This window comes from Lepidochelys olivacea, assembly GCF_965140295.1.
Source record: "Lepidochelys olivacea isolate rLepOli2 genome assembly, chromosome: 8".
NCBI lineage: Eukaryota > Metazoa > Chordata > Testudines > Cheloniidae > Lepidochelys > Lepidochelys olivacea.
This window is the reverse complement of record NC_140418.1, coordinates 42,209,066-42,220,396: the sequence shown is the minus strand read 5'-3', so window position 1 is coordinate 42,220,396 and position 11,331 is coordinate 42,209,066. Positions and strand designations below refer to the sequence as shown.

At 53.4% G+C, this 11,331-nt stretch overlaps 1 protein-coding gene across 1 annotated transcript in view; it reads left to right on the top strand.

Moving 5' to 3' along the window:
• The first annotated feature begins 961 nt into the window (after window positions 1-961).
• The window catches only part of DDR2 (discoidin domain receptor tyrosine kinase 2), a 140,699-nt gene continuing 130,329 nt past the window's right edge, over window positions 962-11,331 (top strand). Inside the window, exon 1 of the mRNA XM_084636676.1 lies at window positions 962-1,098. The gene's annotated coding sequence lies outside the window, so the exon portion shown is untranslated. The remainder of the gene's footprint in view (window positions 1,099-11,331) is intronic.

The following is an 11,331-nucleotide window of genomic DNA, read 5'->3' as shown; positions in this document are numbered from 1 at the left end:
GGCTGCTGGTGCCGCCACTGGCTGCTGGTGCCGCCACTGGCTGCTGGTGCCGCCACTGGCTGCTGGTGCCGCCACTGGCTGCTGGTGCCGCCACTGGCTGCTGGTGCCGCCACTGGCTGCTGGTGCCAGTGAGCTGACGCTGGCAGAGGCAGACAGGGCTTCCACATGTGAAGGGGAAGCAGTAGCAAGATGCCTCACAGGCCTGGGTATCCCAAGAAGCCTCCCACCCACCAAGCACTGATAGAAGACCCCACCCAATCCCCAAGCATCACCCTCTGAAGGAAGGGATTATAAAACAGGGGAGCTCCCCTCCTCCAGGGAAACATGGTCCTGCACCCCTACCAAGGCCCAGCTCTCTGTGCTAGGGAGATTTATAGGCATATCCCCTCTGCTAGCGCTGTCTCCTGGAGATGTGGAGTGCCCTGTTCTCCTCCACCAGGGGTGCACAGGGAATGGCTCCAGGCAGCATGGGAAGAGTTAAGCCCAACAGGGGGTTCTGGTTCATTCTTTCATCCCCTCGGAGCTGTGAGGCCACCCTGGAGTCCCTCTAGCCTTGTCTGTGCATCGCTGAGTGACTCCCTTGGGTTGGGGGCAGGATCCCTGCAGACCAAATTATCCCAACTGCTACTTCTGGACTTTGTGTTAAGGGGGGAGGTTTATACAGCTAGATGCAGCGCCAGCACCTGGGGGATATTAACAAGGAGCTGCCTTTAATCCTTTCTCTCCTTCACATAAAGCTCTACTACCTAAATGAACAAGCAGTAAAACACACCCTGAAACAATCTGCCTGAGTCTGTAAAGCCACTCACTGCTTTGGGATTGTTTCCTTCCTATGAATGGGTTTTGCTGTAAATTACAGCTCTGCACACATTCCCTTGGGCCGAGCGAGCCTCGTCAGAGAAGCCAGCTCTGATTGGTGTCTGGCTCCCCCAGCCCCTAATTGAAGCCAAATGTGCAAGATGTGGGATTGTGGGACGTTGGCTGGGGCCCAGGAATCCGCAGAATGCCCCGGCGCTCGGCGGCGTCTTGCATCAGCCGGCAGAAGTTCGTGCTCGGCCGGGAAAAGGAATCTGCGGCCCCACTCCGGCGCGTCTTGGGGTAAGTGCTGCGGGGCCGGGAGCCCAGCTGCCCAAGACTCCGGGCTGCCCCAGCGCGGCGGGGCGAGGGCAGAGCCCGCGAGCGGCCGGCCGGCGGGCCCCGAAGTTTTGGGACAAGTTGCGGGAGGTCGGGACGAGCCCCCTCCAAGGGAACGTTCTGCTGGGGGAACGGGGCGCTGCGGGCCGGGCCGGCTGGGGGCGGGATCCCCGCCCCGGCTCCAGCGCGTCCCCTGCCTGCCGCGTGCGGAAACTCCCCAAGGTCCCGCCGCGCCTCTACCCCCGCCTGGAGCGCGGACAGGGCACGGCCGCCCGCGAGCCGGGCTGGGTCCCCCGGGCCTAGTGGAGGGGAGCCCAGGGTACCCGGAGCCCCTCCAGGGGGGCAGCGGGGTTGCCGAGGCTAGCGGTGAGCGGGCTGCGTGGCCCTGCCCGCTCGGTGCCGAGCCGCGGCCCCAGATGCTCCGCGCAGCGCCGGGTAACGGGGCCGCCGGAGCCCGCTCCCGCAGACGGCGAATTGTAGCCAGAACAGACTACAGCTCCCAGCATGCATCGGGCCAGCCCGCCACTGCAGACCACGGCGCCTGTGGCGCTGCTTTCCCGGGACTTGTGGTCTTCGGACCGCTCTGTCCTGTGGAAGTGTAACACTGCTGCAAAAACCCAGACCTCATTCTGGGCTACATTAGCAGGAGTGTTCTAAGCGAGACAGGGGCTGTAATTTGGCGGCTCTACTCCGGGCAGATATAGCCTCAACTGCAGTACTATGTCCAGTCCTGGGCTCCATATTTCAGGAAAGATGTGGACAAACTGGAGAGAGTCCAGAGACGAGCGACACAAATGATTAAAGGTCTAGACAACATGACCTGTGAGGGATGACTGAAAAAATTGGGTTTGTTTCCTCTGGAGAAGAGAAGACTGAGAGGGGGCATGATAACAGTTTTCAAGTATGTAAAAGTTTGTTTACAAGGCAGAGGGAGAAAAATTGTTCTTGTTAACCTCTGAGGATAGGACAAGAAGCAGTTGGGTTTAAATTGCAGCAAGGGTGGTTTAGGTTGGACATTAGGAAAAATTTCATAACTGTCGAAGTGGTTGAACCCTGGAATAAATTGCCTAGGGAGGTTGTGGAATTGCTGTCATGGGAGATTTTTAAGAGCAGGTTAGACAAACACCTGTCAGGGATGGTCTGTATAATACTTAGTCTTACCCTGAGTGCAAGGGACTGGATTAGATGACCTCCCTTCAAGTCCTACACTTCTACGATGAATATCTTTGGGGCTCTACAGCCCCCAGCTCTGCCGTGTCTGAGGTCTCCATAGCGTTTAACAGGGCAAGCGCCTGGTCTATGGAGGAGCTGTGCCAGTCCTCGGCATGGCCTGTGAAACATTGGCTAGCCTGTTACTGTGAGCCTTTGTCAGGGAGTCAGCCCTTGTCACTCCATACAAAGCCAGTCAGGACTCCGATAGGAGCATGCCTCCTCTGTCTGAGCATACTGTCTCCAGGGCAAGAAGCTTTGACCTTCCTGGGTCTGACCTCAGAGCATTCAGCATCCCCTTTCTCACAGAGCAGTTCCCGCATGAGTGTACCCGGGCGGGGCTCCTGGGGAAGCCAGAGGGCCCTGCAGCCCAACTCTGCTGTCAGACATGACTCCCAGCCAGCTGGCAGAACAGAAGGTTCATTAGTCAGGCACACAGCACAGGACAGAACCCACCGGGACAGAAACCAGTGACCTCCAGCCAAGTCTATCTTGGGGAAGGGAAACCAGAGCCAGGGCTCTGGTCCTTCCCCTGTGCCCCAAGCCAGCTGAGAGTGACTTGCTTCCAGCTATCTGGCCCCGCCCTGCCTATTGCTCCTCCTCTGGCCTTTGTCTCGCTTCCTGGGCCAAGTGTCACCTGGTCACATCCCCCTTCTGGATTTTGGGTTATGAAAGGGCAGGTATAGCATCGGTGCAGGCAGCTGGAGCAACCCCTGCAAAAGTATCACACCTGACATTGGTGCAATACACAGGGAAACTGAGGCACACACCGCACCCATACAAAACAGGAAGGCTCACATGCAGTGTAACAAAGGAAAATCCCCACTTCGTCACATCTCTCCCCCCTTTGAGACTGAACTGAATGGGGTCACTTTAGCCAGTCACTTTCAGGCCTCCCTCTCCGGGACAAAGAATCAGCTATAACATTTGCACTCCCCTTAACATGGACCACCTCCATCTCATAATCCTGGAAGGACAGACTCCACCTCTGGAGCTTCACATTGGCCCCGCTCATCTGGTGCAGCCATGGCAGGGTGAGTGGTCCGTGTACACAGTGATGGTCTTGAGCTTCCAATAGGCCACATGGAATCGGATTGATCCATCTTTCCTGGGGACCAGCACCACGGGAGAGGCCCCCAGGGCTGGTGGATGGCTGAATCACCCCTAAAGCCAGCATGTCTCTGACCTCTCCCTCCAGGGCCTGTGCTGTGTTCCCCATTACTCTGAATGGGGAACACCTGAGGGAAGGCCAGCTCCTATCTCCACCCAGTGGACAGCTCAGTTAGTGAGCCTAGGCCAGTTGGAAAACCGCTGTTGGTACAAATGTACAAATAGATAAGCTATTACCAGCAGGAGAGTGGGGTGGGGGGAGGTATTTTTTCATGCTTTGTGTGTATAAAAAGATCTTCTACACTTTCCACAGTATGCATCCGATGAAGTGAGCTGTAGCTCATGAAAGCTTATGCTCAAATAAATTGGTTAGTCTCTAAGGTGCCACAAGTACTCCTTTTCTTTTTGGTACAAATGCAGCGTTTCTCTGATCTCTGCCTGCTGGGCAGGGGTTAGCTGGTCAGAGTGAAACTGATTCCAGCAAGGGGCCGGCTCCGGTCTCAGGGAAAAGACCCACCGGGGCTCTTCCCCCTTCTCCCATTGGCCACACATGGCCAGTACCAGCCTCTCCCTGTCACAGTATGGCTTCATCATGTTGACTTGGTCCCCTCAGTGGCTGTGAGCCTGGTTGGGCAGTTCCACCACATCGTTCTCCTCATTCAGCTGCTTGATGACCTTGAAGGGCCCATCCCAGGCAGCTTTCAGCTTATTCTTCCTTTCCAGGATGAAAACCCTCACCTGGTCCCTGGTGCCATAGGCTGAGTGGTCATACCAGACTTTCTGCCTCCCTTGGGCCCTGGCTAGGTTCTCCCTGGCAGGACCCATGAGCTCAGTGACCTTTGCCCGGAAAGTCAGTACATACTCCACCACTGATTCTCCATTGGGGGAGGCCTTCCCCCCCACCTTCGTCCCTCACCAAGTCCAGGGCCACCTTCTGAAAAGGCTCCTCTATGACAAGGCTGCCTTATCCTTGTCCCAGGCCATTTGCACCTATGGACAAGACAGCCCTGGTTGGTAACTGTCCACCTGGGTGTGGTTGCCCACACGAAGCTGGGGTCTCTGATCCCCTTACGCTCAGCTTTGCCCCTGCTGTCCCAGTGAGGGCCGGCAGCAAGCCTGCTGCTTTGCTCACAGAATCAGAGCCAGCATGAGCATCTCCCCTGTGTGCAGCGGGGCAGGGACCATCTGTCTCATTTAGCTCCAGGGCTCTGGTTACAGACAGGCAGGTATCCTGAGCCTAGAAGCGCCTTCCTCCTGCCAGCCAGGTCATTTGCATTTTCACTGACCACTTCAGTCTCAGCCGATTGGTTTCCTGGATTCAAATCCTTGGCTGTTACAGGAGCAGGGCCTGGATCCTGACCCAAATAGTCATTCCCCAACAGGAGGTCACCGCCGATATCTTGGAGAACCCCAACTACCAGCCAGTCTGACCCCTCCTGTGTCTGCGCAGGGATCTGGGCCATAGGCAGGGCGAGGGCCTTCATCCCTGGGCCCTTCACCCAGGTCACACAGCCCCTCAGCATCTGGTGAGGCTGCACCACCCAGGGCCTGACAACAGTTTTCTCTGTCCCAGGGTCTCTCCACCCCAGAAATGTCTCCCCATTGACCACCACCTTCCACTTCCACTGGGGGGTCCAAGGGTCCTGAGCCCAGGAGAGTACATATATGCTGGGCCCAGGAGTGAGAGCCAGTCTGCCATCCTGCCTATCTGGCTACAGAGCTCTATGGCCTTGGGACCCAGGAAGGGGGCTAGACACCAAAGCCTTTCTGCAGGTCCAGCCTCTTTCCAATTGCCAACCTTCGCAAAGGCTGCGAGACGGGCATCTATATCTCCCTTCTCCTTAACCTGGGGCAGCAATTTAGGGTTGAGGTTCCCTGCAGAATTGGCACCCCGGAGTCCATCCCCAGTCACCTCTGGATAGGTCCCTCTGCCTCTCAGCTCTGCCATCTCCAGTTCCTGCTGCCTCTTTCTCCTGCTGTTCTACTTCATGCCTTCCCTGTCTCTCATGGTCCTCTGACTCCTTCAAACTCGGCTCCAATTCCATCTGTCTCAGATCCACTGACTGGGAACTTGGTGGAGACCCCCTGCTGGTCAGGGACACGGGTCTCCGGGACACCAGGCTGCTCCCAGCCTGGTTTGTGGCCCCAGATGGGTCAGGAACTGGTGCGGGCCTGCAGCTGCCTAGCTGCTCCCAGCCTCTCTCCCGCCCCAAGCTGGGTAAGGAACCGGCTCCTTAGAGCGATCCTCCTCTTCCAACTAAGCAATCAGCTGTGCCTTAGTGAGCTTTCCAATGCGCAGCTGTCTTTCTCTGCACAGCTCCACAATGTCCTTCTTAAGGAGATGGTGATAGGCCATCTCCACCCTGTTCCCAAGTGGTCACAGACACACAGGCCTGTGCTCTCTCAGCTCCCTGTGAGGAACCCCTTCAGTGTGCCAGCCCTTTTCGGGGGCCCACCTCTCAGGGTTAATCTGTAGGCTCCTCCTGGAGCCACACCTCTCGTCGCCTCCAGCACACCTGTCTCTCGCCGTCACACCCCTTTGTTTTACTGCTCCCCAGTCACTTACTGCAGGATGCTCTGTCTGTAGGGTGTAGTTTATTCCACCTTTGCCACCAGTTTTCACGGAGTCAGTGGGGTGATGCTCTGGAACTACTCCATACAAAGCCAGTCAGGACTCTGGGGGAGCATGCCTCCTCTCTCTGGGCATACTGTTTCCAGGGCAAGAAGCTTACACAGCTTTGACCTTCCTGGGTCTGACGTCGGAGCATTCAGCATCCCCTTTCTCACCATGTGCTGCCCGCAGTGAGTCCGCCCAGGTTGGGCTCCTGGGGAAGCCAGAGGGCCCTGCAGCCCAATTCTGCAGTCAGACGTGACTCCCAGCCAGCTGGCAAAAAAGCAAGACTCATATAGGCTCACATACAACATAAGAAGGGAAAATCTCCACTTGGTCACAGCCCTGTCCTGGGCACTAGTGCAGGGGAGCTGTGCGCTCTGTTCAGGGCGGGTGGGTTGTAAGGAGAAGATGGACATGAGATAACAAACCCACCTCCAACCAGCCCCTCCACTGCCAGCCTCATTGCCTTGCCAGGGTTCACAGGGGTCTGAGGAGCTGAGCCTCAGGCAGCTGGGTCCAGAGCCTCAAAGGTATCTAGGTGCCTAGCTCTCATCCATTTCAATAGGCATCAAAATACCTGTGAGGGGCTGGGCCCTGCTCTCTTGTGAGTGCTGGGGGTGCTGCATGGACACTTCCTGCTCATTTACTAACCTGAGAGCTGGATGGGATGGCATGTGGGCAAAGGAAGGGTCGGGCATGCTCCTAGACTGGATGCGTGTGCTCTCTCTAATGCCAATAAGCCCGGTCTGCATTCCCAGGGAGGCTGGGAGGCCTGCCCTTGGCCTGCAGGATGGGGGTGTTTCACTGGAGCTGTGCTTGTAGGTAGGTGAGAATTGGACCCTGTCAGGTCTGCAGACCTCTCCTGTTCAGGGCTTTTCCTTTCAGTGTGTGCTAACCAGTGCGTGTGCTAGGGCCTCTGCACACAGCCCCAGAGGGACAATGTAGGGGTGTGTGTGAGATCCAGCCACCCCAAATGTGTGCCACAAGCCAGTGGCAGTGGCTGACATATGCAGTGCTTCTCAGTCTGTGAAGCAGACCACAGCCTCCAGTGGCCATGAGTGGCAAAACCTTGTTCATGGTGTTCCCCCAACATGGGAATAATATAAATCAGTGCTGGGACCTGTTATAGGTTGGGGTTGGAGGTCACTGCCCAGGTTGCTGGGGGGCTTGTGCAAAGAGTCCTCACCTCACCTGCTCATGGGGCACAATCAGCAGGGAGATCTGGGGAGAGAGGGAGGGAGGTCCCTGTCCCAATGCCATTAGTTCAGCTGTTCCCATCTCCAACCCCCCAGCCCCCCTGCAGTTAATTCAGCCCCCCATTCCCACTCCATCCCCTTTCCCATACAGCGAAGTCAGCAGTCTCACACTGGCACCAATTTTTTGGTCTGTGGAAAAGGTGGCAACCCTAAGCAGAAGGAAGGAGGCAGCACAGCAGCAGCCGCCACCTCTGGGGGCCAGGCTACTTGTGTGGCCATGCTAGTGAAGACCCAACAATTGACGGGAGTGGGGCCTTGGGGGAAGAGGTGGAGCAGGGGTTGGGCCTTGGGGATCCAGTTACAAGCCATTAGAAAGGTGGCCACCCTATGCAGCGCTTCCTCTGTCTCTGCGCTCTGGACCCAATCTGGCCAGTAATCCAGGCTCTCCTCCCCGTAGCACCTGTGGTCAGATATTTGGCGCTCTGTGTGTGCGTGTGTTCTTTCTGCGTGCTGTGCTGACTCTGGCCAGATAGCCCGTACAGCAGGTTCCAGTCGAACTGCCCAATAAATCTACAGACTTGGTTTGTAGCGAAGGCACTTGGTCAGGTTTATTGTCTACAAAGCATGGTCCTAATGTCCTGGCTCCATGGTTACAGGTACACTCACACGTACTCCCATTGCAATGGACTAGCTCAGTCAATGGCGGGACTTTCCATTATCCCCATGGCCAGACAAAGACACTCCTTCTGAGACTTAATTTTACATATCAATACAAACAAGTTACATATTGCCCCAACGTATCAGGATGCCACCTTCTGACGTATTTGGGTGCCACCCATTACCTTGTACCTGTAGGTTCGATCAAAACATCTCTATCCATCATGCTGTCATCCTGACCTTATCCTTAAGATGGATCAGCGTGTTTGTGTTTGGTATTGAGGTGTTCTGGTTCCACCTTTCTGGAATGTGTTTGTGTGTGTATATTCTTGTGGCTAGCACTACTTAGCGATGTGTGTTTCTGCAATATCAGCCCTGTGATTGCCAGATTCTGTGAGCAGGGTCTGCTTCTTGCTCGCAACCTGACTTTGCTTCATATTGGCTATGTTTTGACCACTACTTTAGTTCAAGCTTCTGATACAAGGGCTTATGTTTCAGGCTCTCTTCCTACTACAGTACCTTCCTTCCTGCACTGGCAGCCATCCCTTCTCCCTCCCTCCTGCTTTCCAGGCCTGTGGGAAGGGGATTCGTCTTCCCCCTCCATGAGGGCCACCAGTAGGGGGGCAGGCTGGACATTGCCCTCTGGCTCCCCCTGCTGGCTGATTCTGCTCAGCCGTTGTGCAGGCCTAGGGAGTGGGGAGTGCTGGAGTGCGGCTGCCTCTGTGCTGCCATTAAGTGGGGGCAGAAGGCAGATTGTGGGGAACATGGGGGTGTGAGGTGCTAGAGATGGAGAATGAGTGGGAAAGAATCTGAGGGGAAAGGAAGGGAAATCTGGGGAGGGGTGAGTGAATGTAGCGAGTGTGTACGGGACAGGAGACATGCAGGAGTTGGGAAGAAGCAGTGAGTGGGACAGTTGACTGTCCCTCCTAGATGGGAGGGGGGATAAAGTCCCCACCGGTGGTGACCAGTGTTAGGGGGCTTATTCCTTCACCCACTTACTTCCCTGGTCCTTCTCGCATGAACAGAGAGCAACAATACCCGAAGTCCGAAGGTGCAAACAATTCGATGTTTATTGGGGTGAACTTCCAGCAAGCTTAAATACAAGTTCCTTTTTTCCTTATTTTCGAATCCCAACTTACTTCCTGTTTGCCCCTAATTTATATAGTAATATTCTTAGCTATACCTTAACCAATCATTCTACTAAAATTTAACTAACCAATCCTAACATGGATTAGCTAACCAATTATATCCCACCACCTTAATTAGTTTACACCCAGCAAAATTAATTATACAGCAGACAGAAGCAATCACAGAACCAGACAGAGACCATGCCAATAAACAATAGCAAAGTGGGAACTATAATGACAAAACAATACAGAAGTGAGGATTTCACAACTACATCTGTAAAGACATAAGAGTTTCCCAGCTATGTCTATTGATAAGTGAGTTCTTACCAGACAGAAAACTGTCAACCTCAATTTCCTTTTACAGCTTCTAGGCACTTCCCTTTCTCTGGAGGAATATAAGGACAGGATTAAATTCCTAACAGCCCAATAGCACCTTATTTCAATGTGACTAGTTTGGAATGTGAGGATGTGACCATTCACTTCCCAGCTTATGGCTGCCTCTGCTGCTTAGCCAAAGGCCTTAGCCTAAGAACAGGGCCTCAGACTGTCACAGTAAGAGAAGGCCCTTACACTGGCAGACAGTGATTTTGATTCTTTCTTTTATACCTCTAACTAGCCAAGTGATAGGAATACACCTAAATTCTTAGAGTATAGGCCTTTACAGACAGGCCTGAATATCTATATCCTAACACTCCACCCCTTTTTTTTCTTTTTCTTTTGGGATCCTCCTGCCCAGGTATCCCTGGAAAAGCATAGGACATATGGCGACACATTTCCTGATAGGGCCAGGCATCGAGGTGGAAGGTGTCGATGCTCCATCTGTCCCACTGCCCCTTGTGTAGTATAGTGCCCTGCACCTTCTCTCGTACGGGCATACCACACCTATTCCAATTAGTGTTCCAGACTTCCCAGTGTAGTGGGCCCGAGAAGGTTGGGTCCAGGTTGTCTAGTACACTTGTGGGGGCTTACTACATTACTTATAAGTTATAATTAGTGGCTGTTCTCTAGGGGGTTGTGCCCCCCTTGATCGTTTCCATATGCAATGTAACACACATATAGTTAACAATACACTAGCTGCTATGATACTCCACAGCAACACCGAGAGTCCTGACCACTGCAGTATGGTCCAACATCCTGGCCACCACCAAAAACACTGCTTCTCCTCCTTTGATAAGGTTAAAATTTTGTCAGCGCCATCCTGTAGTGTGTATTGTAAGTGTGTCCAACTGTTGTCGCTTGCAGCAAGTTGCTCTTGTAATCTTTGTGTACTTTTGTCCATATTGTGTGTCCATTGAATATCCACAGTGAAATTTGGTATTGTCCAAACCAATTCAACCACTTGGTACGGTATCGGGTAGTAGGTGCTGGTTCGATTGTTTACAACGATTGAGTCCACTGATCCATTGGTGCACCATAGTCCAGGTGGCAGAGTATAGAAGTTCATAATTTTGTCATACACTGGAAGGATTTTGCCTCCTAGTGTTATATTGCAGGATTGCATACATTCCCAACAGAATACACCATACCCCATATACATTACCCCTAAATGCCCCCCCTTTGCAATAGGCCATTGATCCTGCTCCTCCATAGTCATAGGAGAGGGGCACATCCATATTCCTCCTCTGGATATACAACTGCTTAATGTGATGACAGTCCAATTTACCCCATTCCATGCCCCCCACCTATTCCCTAGTGGCTCCCAACGTGCTCCCCCTTCCCTACTTACTCCCATAGGGTACAAGGGAACCACCTTATTTGCATTTCCTTCCCATGGTATCATAGTAACAATTACACAAGAACTGTCCCCACAGGTCGGGGATGTTATTTTCCAGGTAGATGGGTATGTTTTTGCAATTGTGGATAAATATGGGCTAGCTTCCCGATTCAATACTGAAGGCCATTGTTCTGACCAAGCATCTCTCATAATATCCATTAACATTATTAACTGAGCATTTTGAATACCTATGCACACTTCTCCCCATGTTAGTCTTCTGAAGCCATCTTCTACCCATGTCACCAGGTCCCCTGCCCAATGAGTTAACTGCAAGTTTACCTCTACTGCTGTCCTCCACCCTGTGGCAACTGCTGATAGTTGCTGTGCCATTAATTCATTAATTTGTTGTTGAAATTTCACATTTTGGCTTACTAATTGTTTGGTTACCCACTCGTCCCCCAGATTCCATGTACCCAGCATAGTGTTCCCAGCTGCCCACAATCCCCTTTTCCGACGACGATTCCAGGTGTGTCCCCTCACCCATGCATTGAATTGTTGTTTCAATCCTTT